At 34.7% G+C, this 23455-nt stretch overlaps 7 non-coding genes across 7 annotated transcripts; all 7 read right to left on the reverse strand.

Annotated features, from left to right (window-relative positions):
* Nucleotides 1-7011: 7011 nt before the first annotated feature.
* TRNAN-AUU (transfer RNA asparagine (anticodon AUU)) lies at nt 7012-7085 on the reverse strand. Its single transcript has one exon. It is a non-coding gene; the product is annotated as a tRNA-Asn (tRNA).
* A 1094-nt stretch (nt 7086-8179) lies between these two features.
* TRNAN-AUU (transfer RNA asparagine (anticodon AUU)) lies at nt 8180-8253 on the reverse strand. Its single transcript has one exon. It is a non-coding gene; the product is annotated as a tRNA-Asn (tRNA).
* Nucleotides 8254-10515: 2262 nt separating this feature from the next.
* Nucleotides 10516-10589, reverse strand: TRNAN-AUU (transfer RNA asparagine (anticodon AUU)). The gene has a single exon. It is a non-coding gene; the product is annotated as a tRNA-Asn (tRNA).
* A 1092-nt stretch (nt 10590-11681) lies between these two features.
* Nucleotides 11682-11755, reverse strand: TRNAN-AUU (transfer RNA asparagine (anticodon AUU)). The gene has a single exon. It is a non-coding gene; the product is annotated as a tRNA-Asn (tRNA).
* A 3432-nt stretch (nt 11756-15187) lies between these two features.
* On the reverse strand, nt 15188-15261 carry TRNAN-AUU (transfer RNA asparagine (anticodon AUU)). Its single transcript has one exon. It is a non-coding gene; the product is annotated as a tRNA-Asn (tRNA).
* Nucleotides 15262-17519: 2258 nt separating this feature from the next.
* On the reverse strand, nt 17520-17593 carry TRNAN-AUU (transfer RNA asparagine (anticodon AUU)). Its single transcript has one exon. It is a non-coding gene; the product is annotated as a tRNA-Asn (tRNA).
* A 4600-nt stretch (nt 17594-22193) lies between these two features.
* Nucleotides 22194-22267, reverse strand: TRNAN-AUU (transfer RNA asparagine (anticodon AUU)). Its single transcript has one exon. It is a non-coding gene; the product is annotated as a tRNA-Asn (tRNA).
* Nucleotides 22268-23455: the final 1188 nt, after the last annotated feature.

A 23455-nucleotide genomic window follows, 5' to 3' on the forward strand; every position in this document is an offset into this window, starting at 1 on the left:
GTGGGATTGAACCACCAACCTTTTGGTTAATAGCCGTACATACTAACTGATTGCGCCACAGAGACACTTTGCAAAAGTTCATACTGACAAAGGCTAATAAGCATTCATCTAAAACGTTTCCTAGAAAAACTTTAAAAAGTCAATAATCTGGAGAGTTTTTGTAAGATGTTTCTTCCATCAACCAACGAAGAAACACATTGGTACTTTCCCATGATGAGTGAGTGCTTCAGGATCTCTTGCACTTACATGTGCAGCAGAGTACTGCAATGGAAGCATGCTGGGCCCATAACCCAGAGGTAGGCAGATTGAAACTATCCTCTGCTATATGCATTTTTTTGTTTGTTAATTAAAGTAATCCAAAACTGGGATTGATATTTTGGCTCTTTTATTTTTACTTAAAGTACAATAACTTTTACCATTTTAATTTGTTTTAATAGTATATTGACAGTATTGTTTTCTTTCAAAAATCCACTTCATTTTCTTTACCCTATTATTAAAATGGTAATTGACAAAAACAAACTACATTGTCACCAGAAGAGCAATACAAAATGTACAAGTGATATATTAAAATCATCTTTCCAGCTTGAATTTCAATGATGCATTGGGGCAACGATTTTGTGAGAAACATCTTCACCCTTAAATAAAGATTTTCTTAATTCCTTACCTGTGTGCTAATTAGATATCACCTTGTTTTCACATTAAACAGACTTCCACATGAGAAAGCAGCAAGGATGCAGTGGCGTTAATGTTTCCTGGTGTCAACCTGTATTATTTCAGTAGACATTGAAATGAGGATGCATCTTGCTGCCTTTCCAATGAAGCAAGTTTAATTTAGTAATAGGTGAAAAACCATCCTTACAAAGGTGTTATTCAGAGACTTGGCTTTGTGGACACTTTTCAGAGAACAAATTTGTTAGCATAAAAATAAAGCCAGAAAATAAAGAGCTGTTTAATCACGCAATTTGATTTTTTTGCCAGCATATTTCTTTTTCTCTGCAACCCACTGCTAAATTGTGCTTCCTAGATGTTTTTATAAAATCACTGAATCAAATCTAACTCTGATTACATCAGAGAAGGCCAGGTACCCTACACCATAACAGGGGGTTTGAAATTTTGACTTGTCTACTTAAAGATCACCAAAATCTGATCACAAGGTCAATTAGGTCCCTGGGTGGGATTGAACCACCAACCTTTTGGTTAATAGCCGTACATACTAACTGATTGCGCCATAGAGACACTTTGCAAAAGTCCATACTGACAAAGGCTAATAAGCATTCATCTAAAACGTTTCCTAGAAACACTTTAAAAAGTCAATAATCTGGAGAGTTTTTGTAAGATGTTTCTTCCATCAACCAACGAAGAAACACATTGGTACTTTCCCATGATGAGTGAGTGCTTCAGGATCTCTTGCACTTACATGTGCAGCAGAGTACTGCAATGGAAGCATGCTTGGCCCATAACCCAGAGGTAGGCAGATTGAAACTATCCTCTGCTATATGCATTTTTTTTGTTAATTAAAGTAATCCAAAACTGGGATTGATATTCTGTCTCTTTTATTTTTACTAAAAGTACAGTAACTTTTACCATTTTAATTTGTTTTAATAGTATATTGACAGTATTGTTTTCTTTCAAAAATCCACTTCATTTTCTTTACCCTATTATTAAAATGGTAATTGACAAAAACAAACTACATTGTCACCAGAAGAGCAATACAAAATGTACAAGTGATATATTAAAATCATCTTTCCAGCTTGAATTTCAATGATGCATTGGGTCAATAATTTTGTGAGAAACATCTTCACCCTTAAATAAAGATTTTCTTAATTCCTTACCTGTGTGCTAATTAGATATCACCTTGTTTTCACATTAAACAGACTTCCACATGAGAAAGCAGCAAGGATGCAGTGGCGTTAATGTTTCCTGGTGTCAACCTGTATTATTTCAGTAGACATTGAAATGAGGATACATCTTGCTGCCTTTCCAATGAAGCAAGTTTAATTTAGTAATAGGTGAAAAACCATCCCTACAAAGGTGTTAATCAGAGACTTGGCTTTGTGGACACTTTTCAGAGAACAAATTTGTTAGCATAAAAATAAAGCCAGAAAATGAAGAGCTGTTTAATCACGCAATTTGATTTTTTTGCCAGCATATTTCTTTTTCTCTGCAACCCACTGCTAAATTGTGCTTCCTAGATGTTTTTATAAAATCACTGAATCAAATCTAACTCTGATTACATCAGAGAAGGCCAGGTACCCTACACCATAACAGGGGGTATGAAATTTGACTTGTCTACTTAAAGATCACCAAAATCTGATAACAAGGTCAATTACGTCCCTGGGTGGGATTGAACCACCAACCTTTTGGTTAATAGCCGTACACACTAACTGATTGCGCCACAGAGACACTTTGCTAAAAGTACATACTGACAAATGCTAATAAGCATTCATCTAAAACGTTTCCTAGAAAAACTTAAAAAAGTCAATAATCTGGAGAGTTTTTGTAAGATGTTTCTTCTATCAACCAACGAAGAAACACATTGGTACTTTCCCATGATGAGTGAGTGCTTCAGGATCTCTTGCACTTACATGTGCAGCAGAGTACTGCAATGGAAGCATGCTGGGCCCATAACCCAGAGGTAGGCAGATTGAAACTATTCTCTGCTATATGCATTTTTTTGTTTGTTAATTAAAGTAATCCAAAACTGGGATTGATATTTTGTCTCTTTTATTTTTACTTAAAGTACAATAACTTTTACCATTTTAATTTGTTTTAATAGTATATTGACAGTATTGTTTTCTTTCAAAAATCCACTTAATTTTCTTTACCCTATTATTAAAATGGTAATTGACAAAAACAAACTACATTGTCACCAGAAGAGCAATACAAAATGTACAAGTGATATATTAAAATCATCTTTCCAGCTTGAATTTCAATGATGCATTGGGGCAACGATTTTGTGAGAAACATCTTCACCCTTAAATAAAGATTTTCTCAATTCCTTACCTGTGTGCTAATTAGATATCACCTTGTTTTCACATTAAACAGACTTCCACATGAGAAAGCAGCAAGGATGCAGTGGCGTTAATGTTTCCTGGTGTCAACCTGTATTATTTCAGTAGACATTGAAATGAGGATGCATATTGCTGCCTTTCCAATTAAGCAAGTTTAATTTAGTAATAGGTGAAAAACCATCCTTACAAAGGTGTTAATCAGAGACTTGGCTTTGTGGACACTTTTCAGAGAACAAATTTGTTAGCATAAAAATAAAGCCAGAAAATGAAGAGCTGTTTAATCACGCAATTTGATTTTTTTGCCAGCATATTTCTTTTTCTCTGCAACCCACTGCTAAATTGTGCTTCCTAGATGTTTTTATAAAATCACTGAATCAAATCTAACTCTGATTACATCAGAGAAGGCCAGGTACCCTACACCATAACAGGGGGTTTGAAATTTTGACTTGTCTACTTAAAGATCACCAAAATCTGATAACAAGGTCTATTAGGTCCCTGGGTGGGATTGAACCACCAACCTTATGGTTAATAGCCGTACATACTAACTGATTGCGCCACAGAGACACTTTGCAAAAGTCCATACTGACAAAGGCTAATAAGCATTCATCTAAAACGTTTCCTAGAAAAACTTTAAAAAGTCAATAATCTGGAGAGTTTTTGTAAGATGTTTCTTCCATCAACCAACGAAGAAACACATTGGTACTTTCCCATGATGAGTGAGTGCTTCAGGATCTCTTGCACTTACATGTGCAGCAGAGTACTGCAATGGAAGCATGCTGGGCCCATAACCCAGAGGTAGGCAGATTGAAACTATCCTCTGCTATATGCATTTTTTTTTGTTAATTAAAGTAATCCAAAACTGGGATTGATATTTTGTCTCTTTTATTTTTACTTAAAGTACAATAACTTTTACCATTTTAATTTGTTTTAATAGTATATTGACAGTATTGTTTTCTTTCAAAAATCCACTTCATTTTCTTTACCCTATTATTAAAATGGTAATTGACAAAAACAAACTACATTGTCACCAGAAGAGCAATACAAAATGTACAAGTGATATATTAAAATCATCTTTCCAGCTTGAATTTCAATGATGCATTGGGGCAACGATTTTGTGAGAAACATCTTCACCCTTAAATAAAGATTTTCTTAATTCCTTACCTGTGTGCTAATAAGATATCACCTTGTTTTCACATTAAACAGACTTCCACATGAGAAAGCAGCAAGGATGCAGTGGCGTTAATGTTTCCTGGTGTCAACCTGTATTATTTCAGTAGACATTGAAATGAGGATACATCTTGCTGCCTTTCCAATGAAGCAAGTTTAATTTAGTAATAGGTGAAAAACCATCCCTACAAAGGTGTTAATCAGAGACTTGGCTTTGTGGACACTTTTCAGAGAACAAATTTGTTAGCATAAAAATAAAGCCAGAAAATGAAGAGCTGTTTAATCACGCAATTTGGTTTTTTTGCCAGCATATTTCTTTTTCTCTGCAACCCACTGCTAAATTGTGCTTCCTAGATGTTTTTATAAAATCACTGAATCAAATCTAACTCTGATTACATCAGAGAAGGCCAGGTACCCTACACCATAACAGGGGGTATGAAATTTGACTTGTCTACTTAAAGATCACCAAAATCTGATAACAATGTCAATTACGTCCCTGGGTGGGATTGAACCACCAACCTTTTGGTTAATAGCCGTACACACTAACTGATTGCGCCACAGAGACACTTTGCTAAAAGTACATACTGACAAATGCTAATAAGCATTCATCTAAAACGTTTCCTAGAAAAACTTAAAAAAGTCAATAATCTGGAGAGTTTTTGTAAGATGTTTCTTCTATCAACCAACGAAGAAACACATTGGTACTTTCCCATGATGAGTGAGTGCTTCAGGATCTCTTGAACTTACATGTGCAGCAGAGTACTGCAATGGAAGCATGCTGGGCCCATAACCCAGAGGTAGGCAGATTGAAACTATCCTCTGCTATATGCATTTTTTTTTTTGTTAATTAAAGTAATCCAAAACTGGGATTGATATTTTGTCTCTTTTATTTTTACTTAAAGTACTATAACTTTTACCATTTTAATTTGTTTTAATAGTATATTGACAGTATTGTTTTCTTTCAAAAATCCACTTCATTTTCTTTACCCTATTATTAAAATGGTAATTGACAAAAACAAACTACATTGTCACCAGAAGAGCAATACAAAATGTACAAGTGATATATTAAAATCATCTTTCCAGCTTGAATTTCAATGATGCATTGGGGCAACGATTTTGTGAGAAACATCTTCACCCTTAAATAAAGATTTTCTTAATTCCTTACCTGTGTGCTAATTAGATATCACCTTGTTTTCACATTAAACAGACTTCCACATTAGAAAGCAGCAAAGATGCAGTGGCGTTAATGTTTCCTGGTGTCAACCTGTATTATTTCAGTAGACATTGAAATGAGGATACATCTTGCTGCCTTTCCAATGAAGCAAGTTTAATTTAGTAATAGGTGAAAAACCATCCCTACAAAGGTGTTAATCAGAGACTTGGCTTTGTGGACACTTTTCAGAGAACAAATTTGTTAGCATAAAAATAAAGCCAGAAAATGAAGAGCTGTTTAATCACGCAATTTGGTTTTTTTGCCAGCATATTTCTTTTTCTCTGCAACCCACTGCTAAATTGTGCTTCCTAGATGTTTTTATAAAATCACTGAATCAAATCTAACTCTGATTACATCAGAGAAGGCCAGGTACCCTACACCATAACAGGGGGTATGAAATTTGACTTGTCTACTTAAAGATCACCAAAATCTGATAACAAGGTCAATTACGTCCCTGGGTGGGATTGAACCACCAACCTTTTGGTTAATAGCCGTACACACTAACTGATTGCGCCACAGAGACACTTTGCTAAAAGTACATACTGACAAATGCTAATAAGCATTCATCTAAAACGTTTCCTAGAAAAACTTAAAAAAGTCAATAATCTGGAGAGTTTTTGTAAGATGTTTCTTCCATCAACCAACGAAGAAACACATTGGTACTTTCCCATGATGAGTGAGTGCTTCAGGATCTCTTGAACTTACATGTGCAGCAGAGTACTGCAATGGAAGCATGCTGGGCCCATAACCCAGAGGTAGGCAGATTGAAACTATCCTCTGCTATATGCATTTTTTTTTTGTTAATTAAAGTAATCCAAAACTGGGATTGATATTTTGTCTCTTTTATTTTTACTTAAAGTACTATAACTTTTACCATTTTAATTTGTTTTAATAGTATATTGACAGTATTGTTTTCTTTCAAAAATCCACTTCATTTTCTTTACCCTATTATTAAAATGGTAATTGACAAAAACAAACTACATTGTCACCAGAAGAGCAATACAAAATGTACAAGTGATATATTAAAATCATCTTTCCAGCTTGAATTTCAATGTTGCATTGGGTCAACAATTTTGTGAGAAACATCTTCACCCTTAAATAAAGATTTTCTTAATTCCTTACCTGTGTGCTAATTAGATATCACCTTGTTTTCACATTAAACAGACTTCCACATGAGAAAGCAGCAAGGATGCAGTGGCGTTAATGTTTCCTGGTGTCAACTTGTATTATTTCAGTAGACATTGAAATGAGGATGCATCTTGCTGCCTTTCCAATGAAGCAAGTTTAATTTAGTAATAGGTGAAAAACCATCCTTACAAAGGTGTTAATCAGAGACTTGGCTTTGTGGACACTTTTCAGAGAACAAATTTGTTAGCATAAAAATAAAGCCAGAAAATGAAGAGCTGTTTAATCACTCGATTGGATTTTTCTGCCAGCATATTTTTTTTCTCTGCAACCCACTGCTAAATTGTGCTTCCTAGCTGTTTTTTATAAAATCACTGAATCAAATCTAACTCTGATTACATCAGAGAAGGCCATGTACCCTACACCATAAGAGGAGGTTTGAAATTTTGACTTGTCTACTTAAATATCACCAAAATCTGATCACAAGGTTAATTACGTCCCTGGGTGGGATTGAACCACCAACCTTTTGGTTAATAGCCAAACACACTAACCGATTGCGCCACAGAGACACTTTGCAAAAGTCCATACTGACAAAGGCTAATAAGCATTCATCTAAAACGTTTCCTAGAAAAACTTTAAAAAGTCAATAATCTGGAGAGTTTTTGTAAGATGTTTCTTCCATCAACCAACGAAGAAACACATTGGTACTTTCCCATGATGAGTGAGTGCTTCAGGATCTCTTGCACTTACATGTGCAGCAGAGTACTGCAATGGAAGCATGCTGGGCCCATAACCCAGAGGTAGGCAGATTGAAACTATCCTCTGCTATATGCATTTTTTTTTGTTAATTAAAGTAATCCAAAACTGGGATTGATATTTTGTCTCTTTTATTTTTACTTAAAGTACAATAACTTTTACCATTTTAATTTGTTTTAATAGTATATTGACAGTATTGTTTTCTTTCAAAAATCCACTTCATTTTCTTTACCCTATTATTAATATGGTAATTGACAAAAACAAACTACATTGTCACCAGAAGAGCAATACAAAATGTACAAGTGATATATTAAAATCATCTCTCCAGCTTGAATTTCAATGATGCATTGGGGCAACGATTTTGTGAGAAACATCTTCACCCTTAAATAAAGATTTTCTTAATTCCTTACCTGTGTGCTAATTAGATATCACCTTGTTTTCATATTAAACAGACTTCCACATGAGAAAGCAGCAAGGATGCAGTGGCGTTAATGTTTCCTGGTGTCAACTTGTATTATTTCAGTAGACATTGAAATGAGGATGCATCTTGCTGCCTTTCCAATGAAGCAAGTTTAATTTAGTAATAGGTGAAAAACCATCCTTACAAAGGTGTTAATCAGAGACTTGGCTTTGTGGACACTTTTCAGAGAACAAATTTGTTAGCATAAAAATAAAGCCAGAAAATAAAGAGCTGTTTAATCACTCAATTGGATTTTTCTGCCAGCATATTTTTTTTCTCTGCAACCCACTGCTAAATTGTGCTTCCTAGCTGTTTTTATAAAATCACTGAATCAAATCTAACTCTGATTACATCAGAGAAGGCCAGGTACCCTACACCATAACAGGGGGTTTGAAATTTTGACTTGTCTACTTAAAGATCACCAAAATCTGATCACAAGGTTAATTACGTCCCTGGGTGGGATTGAACCACCAACCTTTTGGTTAATAGCCAAACACACTAACCGATTGCGCCACAGAGACACTTTGCAAAAGTCCATACTGACAAAGGCTAATAAGCATTCATCTAAAACGTTTCCTAGAAAAAGTTTAAAAAGTCAATAATCTGGAGAGTTTTTGTAAGATATTTCTTCCATCAACCAACGAAGAAACACATTGGTACTTTCCCATGATGAGTGAGTGCTTCAGGATCTCTTGCACTTACATGTGCAGCAGAGTACTGCAATGGAAGCATGCTGGGCCCATAACCCAGAGGTAGGCAGATTGAAACTATCCTCTGCTATATGCATTTTTTTTGTTAATTAAAGTAATCCAAAACTGGGATTGATATTTTGTCTCTTTTATTTTTACTTAAAGTACAATAACTTTTACCATTTTAATTTGTTTTAATAGTATATTGACAGTATTGTTTTCTTTCAAAAATCCACTTCATTTTCTTTACCCTATTATTAAAATGGTAATTGACAAAAACAAGCTACATTGTCACCAGAAGAGCAATACAAAATGTACAAGTGATATATTAAAATCATCTTTCCAGCTTGAATTTCAATGATGCATTGGGTCAACAATTTTGTGAGAAACATCTTCACCCTTAAATAAAGATTTTCTTAATTCCTTACCTGTGTGCTAATTAGATATCACCTTGTTTTAACATTAAACAGACTTCCACATGAGAAAGCAGCAAGGATGCAGTGGCGTTAATGTTTCCTGGTGTCAACCTGTATTATTTCAGTAGACATTGAAATGAGGATACATCTTGCTGCCTTTCCAATGAAGCAAGTTTAATTTAGTAATAGGTGAAAAACCATCCCTACAAAGGTGTTAATCAGAGACTTGGCTTTGTGGACACTTTTCAGAGAACAAATTTGTTAGCATAAAAATAAAGCCAGAAAATGAAGAGCTGTTTAATCACGCAATTTGATTTTTTTGCCAGCATATTTCTTTTTCTCTGCAACCCACTGCTAAATTGTGCTTCCTAGATGTTTTTATAAAATCACTGAATCAAATCTAACTCTGATTACATCAGAGAAGGCCAGGTACCCTACACCATAACAGGGGGTATGAAATTTGACTTGTCTACTTAAAGATCACCAAAATCTGATAACAAGGTCAATTACGTCCCTGGGTGGGATTGAACCACCAACCTTTTGGTTAATAGCCGTACACACTAACTGATTGCGCCACAGAGACACTTTGCAAAAGTACATACTGACAAAGGCTAATAAGCATTCATCTAAAACGTTTCCTAGAAAAACTTAAAAAAGTCAATAATCTGGAGAGTTTTTGTAAGATGTTTCTTCCATCAACCAACGAAGAAACACATTGGTACTTTCCCATGATGAGTGAGTGCTTCAGGATCTCTTGAACTTACATGTGCAGCAGAGTACTGCAATGGAAGCATGCTGGGCCCATAACCCAGAGGTAGGCAGATTGAAACTATCCTCTGCTATATGCATTTTTTTTTGTTAATTAAAGTAATCCAAAACTGGGATTGATATTTTGTCTCTTTTATTTTTACTTAAAGTACTATAACTTTTACCATTTTAATTTGTTTTAATAGTATATTGACAGTATTGTTTTCTTTCAAAAATCCACTTCATTTTCTTTACCCTATTATTAAAATGGTAATTGACAAAAACAAACTACATTGTCACCAGAAGAGCAATACAAAATGTACAAGTGATATATTAAAATCATCTTTCCAGCTTGAATTTCAATGTTGCATTGGGTCAACAATTTTGTGAGAAACATCTTCACCCTTAAATAAAGATTTTCTTAATTCCTTACCTGTGTGCTAATTAGATATCACCTTGTTTTCACATTAAACAGACTTCCACATGAGAAAGCAGCAAGGATGCAGTGGCGTTAATGTTTCCTGGTGTCAACTTGTATTATTTCAGTAGACATTGAAATGAGGATGCATCTTGCTGCCTTTCCAATGAAGCAAGTTTAATTTAGTAATAGGTGAAAAACCATCCTTACAAAGGTGTTAATCAGAGACTTGGCTTTGTGGACACTTTTCAGAGAACAAATTTGTTAGCATAAAAATAAAGCCAGAAAATGAAGAGCTGTTTAATCACTCGATTGGATTTTTCTGCCAGCATATTTTTTTTCTCTGCAACCCACTGCTAAATTGTGCTTCCTAGCTGTTTTTTATAAAATCACTGAATCAAATCTAACTCTGATTACATCAGAGAAGGCCATGTACCCTACACCATAAGAGGAGGTTTGAAATTTTGACTTGTCTACTTAAATATCACCAAAATCTGATCACAAGGTTAATTACGTCCCTGGGTGGGATTGAACCACCAACCTTTTGGTTAATAGCCAAACACACTAACCGATTGCGCCACAGAGACACTTTGCAAAAGTCCATACTGACAAAGGCTAATAAGCATTCATCTAAAACGTTTCCTAGAAAAACTTTAAAAAGTCAATAATCTGGAGAGTTTTTGTAAGATGTTTCTTCCATCAACCAACGAAGAAACACATTGGTACTTTCCCATGATGAGTGAGTGCTTCAGGATCTCTTGCACTTACATGTGCAGCAGAGTACTGCAATGGAAGCATGCTGGGCCCATAACCCAGAGGTAGGCAGATTGAAACTATCCTCTGCTATATGAATTTTTTTGTTAATTAAAGTAATCCAAAACTGGGATTGATATTTTGTCTCTTTTATTTTTACTTAAAGTACAATAACTTTTACCATTTTAATTTGTTTTAATAGTATATTGACAGTATTGTTTTCTTTCAAAAATCCACTTCATTTTCTTTACCCTATTATTAATATGGTAATTGACAAAAACAAACTACATTGTCACCAGAAGAGCAATACAAAATGTACAAGTGATATATTAAAATCATCTTTCCAGCTTGAATTTCAATGATGCATTGGGGCAACGATTTTGTGAGAAACATCTTCACCCTTAAATAAAGATTTTCTTAATTCCTTACCTGTGTGCTAATTAGATATCACCTTGTTTTCATATTAAACAGACTTCCACATGAGAAAGCAGCAAGGATGCAGTGGCGTTAATGTTTCCTGGTGTCAACTTGTATTATTTCAGTAGACATTGAAATTAGGATGCATCTTGCTGCCTTTCCAATGAAGCAAGTTTAATTTAGTAATAGGTGAAAAACCATCCTTACAAAGGTGTTAATCAGAGACTTGGCTTTGTGGACACTTTTCAGAGAACAAATTTGTTAGCATAAAAATAAAGCCAGAAAATAAAGAGCTGTTTAATCACTCAATTGGATTTTTCTGCCAGCATATTTTTTTTCTCTGCAACCCACTGCTAAATTGTGCTTCCTAACTGTTTTTATAAAATCACTGAATCAAATCTAACTCTGATTACATCAGAGAAGGCCAGGTACCCTACACCATAACAGGGGGTTTGAAATTTTGACTTGTCTACTTAAAGATCACCAAAATCTGATCACAAGGTTAATTACGTCCCTGGGTGGGATTGAACCACCAACCTTTTGGTTAATAGCCAAACACACTAACCGATTGCGCCACAGAGACACTTTGCAAAAGTCCATACTGACAAAGGCTAATAAGCATTCATCTAAAACGTTTCCTAGAAAAAGTTTAAAAAGTCAATAATCTGGAGAGTTTTTGTAAGATGTTTCTTCCATCAACCAACGAAGAAACACATTGGTACTTTCCCATGATGAGTGAGTGCTTCAGGATCTCTTGCACTTACATGTGCAGCAGAGTACTGCAATGGAAGCATGCTGGGCCCATAACCCAGAGGTAGGCAGATTGAAACTATCCTCTGCTATATGCATTTTTTTTGTTAATTAAAGTAATCCAAAACTGGGATTGATATTTTGTCTCTTTTATTTTTACTTAAAGTACAATAACTTTTACCATTTTAATTTGTTTTAATAGTATATTGACAGTATTGTTTTCTTTCAAAAATCCACTTCATTTTCTTTACCCTATTATTAAAATGGTAATTGACAAAAACAAACTACATTGTCACCAGAAGAGCAATACAAAATGTACAAGTGATATATTAAAATCATCTTTCCAGCTTGAATTTCAATGATGCATTGGGTCAACAATTTTGTGAGAAACATCTTCACCCTTAAATAAAGATTTTCTTAATTCCTTACCTGTGTGCTAATTAGATATCACCTTGTTTTAACATTAAACAGACTTCCACATGAGAAAGCAGCAAGGATGCAGTGGCGTTAATGTTTCCTGGTGTCAACCTGTATTATTTCAGTAGACATTGAAATGAGGATACATCTTGCTGCCTTTCCAATGAAGCAAGTTTAATTTAGTAATAGGTGAAAAACCATCCCTACAAAGGTGTTAATCAGAGACTTGGCTTTGTGGACACTTTTCAGAGAACAAATTTGTTAGCATAAAAATAAAGCCAGAAAATGAAGAGCTGTTTAATCACGCAATTTGATTTTTTTGCCAGCATATTTCTTTTTCTCTGCAACCCACTGCTAAATTGTGCTTCCTAGATGTTTTTATAAAATCACTGAATCAAATCTAACTCTGATTACATCAGAGAAGGCCAGGTACCCTACACCATAACAGGGGGTATGAAATTTGACTTGTCTACTTAAAGATCACCAAAATCTGATAACAAGGTCAATTACGTCCCTGGGTGGGATTGAACCACCAACCTTTTGGTTAATAGCCGTACACACTAACTGATTGCGCCACAGAGACACTTTGCAAAAGTACATACTGACAAAGGCTAATAAGCATTCATCTAAAACGTTTCCTAGAAAAACTTAAAAAAGTCAATAATCTGGAGAGTTTTTGTAAGATGTTTCTTCTATCAACCAACGAAGAAACACATTGGTACTTTCCCATGATGAGTGAGTGCTTCAGGATCTCTTGCACTTACATGTGCAGCAGAGTACAGCAATGGAAGCATGCTGGGCCCATAACCCAGAGGTAGGCAGATTGAAACTATCCTCTCCTATATGCATTTTTTTGTTTGTTAATTAAAGTAATCCAAAACTGGGATTGATATTTTGGCTCTTTTATTTTTACTTAAAGTACAATAACTTTTACCATTTTAATTTGTTTTAATAGTATATTGACAGTATTGTTTTCTTTCAAAAATCCACTTAATTTTCTTTACCCTATTATTAAAATGGTAATTGACAAAAACAAACTACATTGTCACCAGAAGAGCAATACAAAATGTACAAGTGATATATTAAAATCATCTTTCCAGCTTGAATTTCAATGATGCATTGGGGCAACGATTTTGTGAGAAACATCTTCACCCTTAAATAAAGATTTTCTTAATTCCTTACCTGTGTGCTAATTAGATATCACCTTGTTTTCACATTAAACAGACTTCCACATGAGAAAGCAGCAAGGATGCAGTGGCGTTAATGTTTCCTGGTGTCAACCTGTATTATTTCAGTAGACATTGAAATGAGGATGCATCTTGCTGCCTTTCCAATGAAGCAAGTTTAATTTAGTAATAGGTGAAAAACCATCCTTACAAAGGTGTTAATCAGAGACTTGGCTTTGTGGACACTTTTCAGAGAACAAATTTGTTAGCATAAAAATAAAGCCAGAAAATAAAGAGCTGTTTAATCACTCAATTGGATTTTTCTGCCAGCATATTTTTTTTCTCTGCAACCCACTGCTAAATTGTGCTTCCTAGCTGTTTTTATAAAATCACTGAATCAAATCTAACTCTGATTACATCAGAGAAGGCCAGGTACCCTACACCATAACAGGGGGTTTGAAATTTTGACTTGTCTACTTAAAGATCACCAAAATCTGATAACAAGGTCAATTAGGTCCCTGGGTGGGATTGAACCACCAACCTTTTGGTTAATAGCCGTACATACTAACTGATTGCGCCACAGAAACACCTTGCAAAAGTCCATACTGACAAAGGCTAATAAGCATTCATCTAAAACGTTTCCTAGAAAAACTTTAAAAAGTCAATAATCTGGAGAGTTTTTGTAAGATGTTTCTTCCATCAACCAACGAAGAAACACATTGGTACTTTCCCATGATGAGTGAGTGCTTCAGGATCTCTTGAACTTACATGTGCAGCAGAGTATTGCAATGGAAGCATGCTGGGCCCATAACCCAGAGGTAAGCAGATTGAAACTATCCTCTGCTATATGCATTTTTTTTTTGTTAATTAAAGTAATCCAAAACTGGGATTGATATTTTGTCTCTTTTATTTTTACTTAAAGTATAATAACTTTTACCATTTTAATTTGTTTTAATAGTATATTGACATTATTGTTTTCTTTCAAAAATCCACTTCATTTTCTTTACCCTATTATTAAAATGGTAATTGACAAAAACAAACTACATTGTCACCAGAAGAGCAATACAAAATGTACAAGTGATATATTAAAATCATCTTTCCTGCTTGAATTTCAATGATGCATTGGGTCAACAATTTTGTGAGAAACATCTTCACCCTTAAATAAAGATTTTCTTAATTCCTTACCTGTGTGCTAATTAGATATCACCTTGTTTTCATATTAAACAGACTTCCACATGAGAAAGCAGCAAGGATGCAGTGGCGTTAATGTTTCCTGGTGTCAACTTGTATTATTTCAGTAGACATTGAAATGAGGATGCATCTTGCTGCCTTTCCAATGAAGCAAGTTTAATTTAGTAATAGGTGAAAAACCATCCTTACAAAGGTGTTAATCAGAGACTTGGCTTTGTGGACACTTTTCAGAGAACAAATTTGTTAGCATAAAAATAAAGCCAGAAAATAAAGAGCTGTTTAATCACTCAATTGGATTTTTCTGCCAGCATATTTTTTTTCTCTGCAACCCACTGCTAAATTGTGCTTCCTAGCTGTTTTTATAAAATCACTGAATCAAATCTAACTCTGATTACATCAGAGAAGGCCAGGTACCCTACACCATAACAGGGGGTTTGAAATTTTGACTTGTCTACTTAAAGATCACCAAAATCTGATCACAAGGTTAATTACGTCCCTGGGTGGGATTGAACCACCAACCTTTTGGTTAATAGCCAAACACACTAACCGATTGCGCCACAGAGACACTTTGCAAAAGTCCATACTGACAAAGGCTAATAAGCATTCATCTAAAACGTTTCCTAGAAAAAGTTTAAAAAGTCAATAATCTGGAGAGTTTTTGTAAGATGTTTCTTCCATCAACCAACGAAGAAACACATTGGTACTTTCCCATGATGAGTGAGTGCTTCAGGATCTCTTGCACTTACATGTGCAGCAGAGTACTGCAATGGAAGCATGCTGGGCCCATAACCCAGAGGTAGGCAGATTGAAACTATCCTCTGCTATATGCATTTTTTTTGTTAATTAAAGTAATCCAAAACTGGGATTGATATTTTGTCTCTTTTATTTTTACTTAAAGTACAATAACTTTTACCATTTTAATTTGTTTTAATAGTATATTGACAGTATTGTTTTCTTTCAAAAATCCACTTCATTTTCTTTACCCTATTATTAAAATGGTAATTGACAAAAACAAACTACATTGTCACCAGAAGAGCAATACAAAATGTACAAGTGATATATTAAAATCATCTTTCCAGCTTGAATTTCAATGATGCATTGGGTCAATAATTTTGTGAGAAACATCTTCACCCTTAAAGATTTTCTTAATTCCTTACCTGTGTGCTAATTAGATATCACCTTGTTTTCACATTAAACAGACTTCCACATGAGAAAGCAGCAAGGATGCAGTGGCGTTAATGTTTCCTGGTGTCAACCTGTATTATTTCAGTAGACATTGAAATGAGGATACATCTTGCTGCCTTTCCAATGAAGCAAGTTTAATTTAGTAATAGGTGAAAAACCATCCCTACAAAGGTGTTAATCAGAGACTTGGCTTTGTGGACACTTTTCAGAGAACAAATTTGTTAGCATAAAAATAAAGCCAGAAAATGAAGAGCTGTTTAATCACGCAATTTGATTTTTTTGCCAGCATATTTCTTTTTCTCTGCAACCCACTGCTAAATTGTGCTTCCTAGATGTTTTTATAAAATCACTGAATCAAATCTAACTCTGATTACATCAGAGAAGGCCAGGTACCCTACACCATAACAGGGGGTATGAAATTTGACTTGTCTACTTAAAGATCACCAAAATCTGATAACAAGGTCAATTACGTCCCTGGGTGGGATTGAACCACCAACCTTTTGGTTAATAGCCGTACACACTAACTGATTGCGCCACAGAGACACTTTGCAAAAGTACATACTGACAAAGGCTAATAAGCATTCATCTAAAACGTTTCCTAGAAAAACTTAAAAAAGTCAATAATCTGGAGAGTTTTTGTAAGATGTTTCTTCCATCAACCAACGAAGAAACACATTGGTACTTTCCCATGATGAGTGAGTGCTTCAGGATCTCTTGAACTTACATGTGCAGCAGAGTACTGCAATGGAAGCATGCTGGGCCCATAACCCAGATGTAGGCAGATTGAAACTATCCTCTGCTATATGCATTTTTTTTTGTTAATTAAAGTAATCCAAAACTGGGATTGATATTTTGTCTCTTTTATTTTTACTTAAAGTACTATAACTTTTACCATTTTAATTTGTTTTAATAGTATATTGACAGTATTGTTTTCTTTCAAAAATCCACTTCATTTTCTTTACCCTATTATTAAAATGGTAATTGACAAAAACAAACTACATTGTCACCAGAAGAGCAATACAAAATGTACAAGTGATATATTAAAATCATCTTTCCAGCTTGAATTTCAATGTTGCATTGGGTCAACAATTTTGTGAGAAACATCTTCACCCTTAAATAAAGATTTTCTTAATTCCTTACCTGTGTGCTAATTAGATATCACCTTGTTTTCACATTAAACAGACTTCCACATGAGAAAGCAGCAAGGATGCAGTGGCGTTAATGTTTCCTGGTGTCAACTTGTATTATTTCAGTAGACATTGAAATGAGGATGCATCTTGCTGCCTTTCCAATGAAGCAAGTTTAATTTAGTAATAGGTGAAAAACCATCCTTACAAAGGTGTTAATCAGAGACTTGGCTTTGTGGACACTTTTCAGAGAACAAATTTGTTAGCATAAAAATAAAGCCAGAAAATGAAGAGCTGTTTAATCACTCGATTGGATTTTTCTGCCAGCATATTTTTTTTCTCTGCAACCCACTGCTAAATTGTGCTTCCTAGCTGTTTTTTATAAAATCACTGAATCAAATCTAACTCTGATTACATCAGAGAAGGCCATGTACCCTACACCATAAGAGGAGGTTTGAAATTTTGACTTGTCTACTTAAATATCACCAAAATCTGATCACAAGGTTAATTACGTCCCTGGGTGGGATTGAACCACCAACCTTTTGGTTAATAGCCAAACACACTAACCGATTGCGCCACAGAGACACTTTGCAAAAGTCCATACTGACAAAGGCTAATAAGCATTCATCTAAAACGTTTCCTAGAAAAACTTTAAAAAGTCAATAATCTGGAGAGTTTTTGTAAGATGTTTCTTCCATCAACCAACGAAGAAACACATTGGTACTTTCCCATGATGAGTGAGTGCTTCAGGATCTCTTGCACTTACATGTGCAGCAGAGTACTGCAATGGAAGCATGCTGGGCCCATAACCCAGAGGTAGGCAGATTGAAACTATCCTCTGCTATATGCATTTTTTTTGTTAATTAAAGTAATCCAAAACTGGGATTGATATTTTGTCTCTTTTATTTTTACTTAAAGTACAATAACTTTTACCATTTTAATTTGTTTTAATAGTATATTGACAGTATTGTTTTCTTTCAAAAATCCACTTCATTTTCTTTACCCTATTATTAATATGGTAATTGACAAAAACAAACTACATTGTCACCAGAAGAGCAATACAAAATGTACAAGTGATATATTAAAATCATCTTTCCAGCTTGAATTTCAATGATGCATTGGGGCAACGATTTTGTGAGAAACATCTTCACCCTTAAATAAAGATTTTCTTAATTCCTTACCTGTGTGCTAATTAGATATCACCTTGTTTTCATATTAAACAGACTTCCACATGAGAAAGCAGCAAGGATGCAGTGGCGTTAATGTTTCCTGGTGTCAACTTGTATTATTTCAGTAGACATTGAAATGAGGATGCATCTTGCTGCCTTTCCAATGAAGCAAGTTTAATTTAGTAATAGGTGAAAAACCATCCTTACAAAGGTGTTAATCAGAGACTTGGCTTTGTGGACACTTTTCAGAGAACAAATTTGTTAGCATAAAAATAAAGCCAGAAAATAAAGAGCTGTTTAATCACTCAATTGGATTTTTCTGCCAGCATATTTTTTTTCTCTGCAACCCACTGCTAAATTGTGCTTCCTAACTGTTTTTATAAAATCACTGAATCAAATCTAACTTTGATTACATCAGAGAAGGCCAGGTACCCTACACCATAACAGGGGGTTTGAAATTTTGACTTGTCTACTTAAAGATCACCAAAATCTGATCACAAGGTTAATTACGTCCCTGGGTGGGATTGAACCACCAACCTTTTGGTTAATAGCCAAACACACTAACCGATTGCACCACAGAGACACTTTGCAAAAGTCCATACTGACAAAGGCTAATAAGCATTCATCTAAAACGTTTCCTAGAAAAAGTTTAAAAAGTCAATAATCTGGAGAGTTTTTGTAAGATGTTTCTTCCATCAACCAACGAAGAAACACATTGGTACTTTCCCATGATGAGTGAGTGCTTCAGGATCTCTTGCACTTACATGTGCAGCAGAGTACTGCAATGGAAGCATGCTGGGCCCATAACCCAGAGGTAGGCAGATTGAAACTATCCTCTGCTATATGCATTTTTTTTGTTAATTAAAGTAATCCAAAACTGGGATTGATATTTTGTCTCTTTTATTTTTACTTAAAGTACAATAACTTTTACCATTTTAATTTGTTTTAATAGTATATTGACAGTATTGTTTTCTTTCAAAAATCCACTTCATTTTCTTTACCCTATTATTAAAATGGTAATTGACAAAAACAAACTACATTGTCACCAGAAGAGCAATACAAAATGTACAAGTGATATATTAAAATCATCTTTCCAGCTTGAATTTCAATGATGCATTGGGTCAACAATTTTGTGAGAAACATCTTCACCCTTAAATAAAGATTTTCTTAATTCCTTACCTGTGTGCTAATTAGATATCACCTTGTTTTAACATTAAACAGACTTCCACATGAGAAAGCAGCAAGGATGCAGTGGCGTTAATGTTTCCTGGTGTCAACCTGTATTATTTCAGTAGACATTGAAATGAGGATACATCTTGCTGCCTTTCCAATGAAGCAAGTTTAATTTAGTAATAGGTGAAAAACCATCCCTACAAAGGTGTTAATCAGAGACTTGGCTTTGTGGACACTTTTCAGAGAACAAATTTGTTAGCATAAAAATAAAGCCAGAAAATGAAGAGCTGTTTAATCACGCAATTTGATTTTTTTGCCAGCATATTTCTTTTTCTCTGCAACCCACTGCTAAATTGTGCTTCCTAGATGTTTTTATAAAATCACTGAATCAAATCTAACTCTGATTACATCAGAGAAGGCCAGGTACCCTACACCATAACAGGGGGTATGAAATTTGACTTGTCTACTTAAAGATCACCAAAATCTGATAACAAGGTCAATTACGTCCCTGGGTGGGATTGAACCACCAACCTTTTGGTTAATAGCCGTACACACTAACTGATTGCGCCACAGAGACACTATGCAAAAGTACATACTGACAAAGGCTAATAAGCATTCATCTAAAACGTTTCCTAGAAAAACTTAAAAAAGTCAATAATCTGGAGAGTTTTTGTAAGATGTTTCTTCTATCAACCAACGAAGAAACACATTGGTACTTTCCCATGATGAGTGAGTGCTTCAGGATCTCTTGCACTTACATGTGCAGCAGAGTACAGCAATGGAAGCATGCTGGGCCCATAACCCAGAGGTAGGCAGATTGAAACTATCCTCTCCTATATGCATTTTTTTGTTTGTTAATTAAAGTAATCCAAAACTGGGATTGATATTTTGGCTCTTTTATTTTTACTTAAAGTACAATAACTTTTACCATTTTAATTTGTTTTAATAGTATATTGACAGTATTGTTTTCTTTCAAAAATCCACTTCATTTTCTTTACCCTATTATTAAAATGGTAATTGACAAAAACAAACTACATTGTCACCAGAAGAGCAATACAAAATGTACAAGTGATATATTAAAATCATCTTTCCAGCTTGAATTTCAATGATGCATTGGGGCAACGATTTTGTGAGAAACATCTTCACCCTTAAATAAAGATTTTCTTAATTCCTTACCTGTGTGCTAATTAGATATCACCTTGTTTTCACATTAAACAGACTTCCACATGAGAAAGCAGCAAGGATGCAGTGGCGTTAATGTTTCCTGGTGTCAACCTGTATTATTTCAGTAGACATTGAAATGAGGATGCATCTTGCTGCCTTTCCAATGAAGCAAGTTTAATTTAGTAATAGGTGAAAAACCATCCTTACAAAGGTGTTAATCAGAGACTTGGCTTTGTGGACACTTTTCAGAGAACAAATTTGTTAGCATAAAAATAAAGCCAGAAAATAAAGAGCTGTTTAATCACTCAATTGGATTTTTCTGCCAGCATATTTTTTTTCTCTGCAACCCACTGCTAAATTGTGCTTCCTAGCTGTTTTTATAAAATCACTGAATCAAATCTAACTCTGATTACATCAGAGAAGGCCAGGTACCCTACACCATAACAGGGGGTTTGAAATTTTGACTTGTCTACTTAAAGATCACCAAAATCTGATAACAAGGTCAATTAGGTCCCTGGGTGGGATTGAACCACCAACCTTTTGGTTAATAGCCGTACATACTAACTGATTGCGCCACAGAAACACCTTGCAAAAGTCCATACTGACAAAGGCTAATAAGCATTCATCTAAAACGTTTCCTAGAAAAACTTTAAAAAGTCAATAATCTGGAGAGTTTTTGTAAGATGTTTCTTCCATCAACCAACGAAGAAACACATTGGTACTTTCCCATGATGAGTGAGTGCTTCAGGATCTCTTGAACTTACATGTGCAGCAGAGTACTGCAATGGAAGCATGCTGGGCCCATAACCCAGAGGTAAGCAGATTGAAACTATCCTCTGCTATATGCATTTTTTTTTTGTTAATTAAAGTAATCCAAAACTGGGATTGATATTTTGTCTCTTTTATTTTTACTTAAAGTATAATAACTTTTACCATTTTAATTTGTTTTAATAGTATATTGACATTATTGTTTTCTTTCAAAAATCCACTTCATTTTCTTTACCCTATTATTAAAATGGTAATTGACAAAAACAAACTACATTGTCACCAGAAGAGCAATACAAAATGTACAAGTGATATATTAAAATCATCTTTCCAGCTTGAATTTCAATGATGCATTGGGTCAACAATTTTGTGAGAAACATCTTCACCCTTAAATAAAGATTTTCTTAATTCCTTACCTGTGTGCTAATTAGATATCACCTTGTTTTCACATTAAACAGACTTCCACATGAGAAAGCAGCAAGGATGCAGTGGCGTTAATATTTCCTGGTGTCAACTTGTATTATTTCAGTAGACATTGAAATGAGGATGCATCTTGCTGCCTTTCCAATGAAGCAAGTTTAATTTAGTAATAGGTGAAAAACCATCCTTACAAAGGTGTTAATCAGAGACTTGGCTTTGTGGACACTTTTCAGAGAACAAATTTGTTAGCATAAAAATAAAGCCAGAAAATGAAGAGCTGTTTAATCACTCGATTGGATTTTTCTGCCAGCATATTTTTTTTCTCTGCAACCCACTGCTAAATTGTGCTTCCTAGCTGTTTTTTATAAAATCACTGAATCAAATCTAACTCTGATTACATCAGAGAAGGCCATGTACCCTACACCATAAGAGGAGGTTTGAAATTTTGACTTGTCTACTTAAATATCACCAAAATCTGATCACAAGGTTAATTACGTCCCTGGGTGGGATTGAACCACCAACCTTTTGGTTAATAGCCAAACACACTAACCGATTGCGCCACAGAGACACTTTGCAAAAAGTACATACTGACAAAGGCTAATAAGCATACATCTAGAACGTTTCCTAGAAAACATTAAAAAATCAATAATCTGGAGAGTTTTTGTAAGATATTTCTTCCATCAACCAACGAATAAACACATTGGTACTTTCCCATGATGAGTGAGTGCTTCAGGATCTCTTGCACTTACATGGGCAGCAGAGTACTGCAATGGAAGCATGCTGGACCCATAACCCAGAGGTAGGCAGATTGAAACTATCCTTTGCTATATGCATTTTTTTTGTTAATTTAAGTAATCAAAACTGGGATTGATATTTTTGCTCTTTTATTTTTACTTAAAGTACAATAACTTTTACCATTTTAATTTGTTTTAATAGTATATTGACAGTATAGTTTTCTTTCAAAAATCCACTTAATTTTCTTTACCCTGTTATTAAAATGGTAATTGACAAAAAAACTACATTGTCACCAGAAGAGCAATACAAAATGTACAAGTGATATATTTAAATCATCTTTCCAGCTTGAATTTCAATGATGCATTGGGGCAACAATTTTGTGAGAAACATCTTCACCCTTAAATAAAGATTTTCGTAATTCCTTACCTGTGTGCTAATTAGATATCACCTTGTTTTCACATTAAACAGACTTCCACATGAGAAAGCAGCAAGGATGCAGTGGCGTTAATGTTTCCTGGTGTCAACCTGTATTATTTCAGTAGACATTGAAATGAGGATGCATCTTGCTGCCTTTCCAATGAAGCAAGTTTAATTTAGTAATAGGTGAAAAACAATCCCTACAAAGGTGTTAATCAGAGACTTGGCTTTGTGGACACTTTTCAGAGAACAAATTTGTTAGCATAAAAATAAAGCCAGAAAATAAAGAGCTGTTTAATCACGCAATTTGATTTTTTTGCCAGCATATTTCTTTTTCTCTGCAACCCACTGCTAAATTGTGCTTCCTAGATGTTTTTATAAAATCACTGAATCAAATCTAACTCTGATTACATCAGAGAAGGCCAGGTACCCTACACCATAAGAGGGGGTATGAAATTTGACTTGTCTACTTAAAGATCACCAAAATCTGATAACAAGGTCAATTAGGTCCCTGGGTGGGATTGAACCACCAACCTTTTGGTTAATAGCCGTACACACTAACTGATTGCGCCACAGAGACACTTTGCAAAAGGTCATACTGACA

This window comes from Pseudophryne corroboree, unplaced genomic scaffold (assembly GCF_028390025.1).
Source record: "Pseudophryne corroboree isolate aPseCor3 unplaced genomic scaffold, aPseCor3.hap2 scaffold_221, whole genome shotgun sequence".
Taxonomy (NCBI): Eukaryota; Metazoa; Chordata; class Amphibia; order Anura; family Myobatrachidae; genus Pseudophryne; species Pseudophryne corroboree.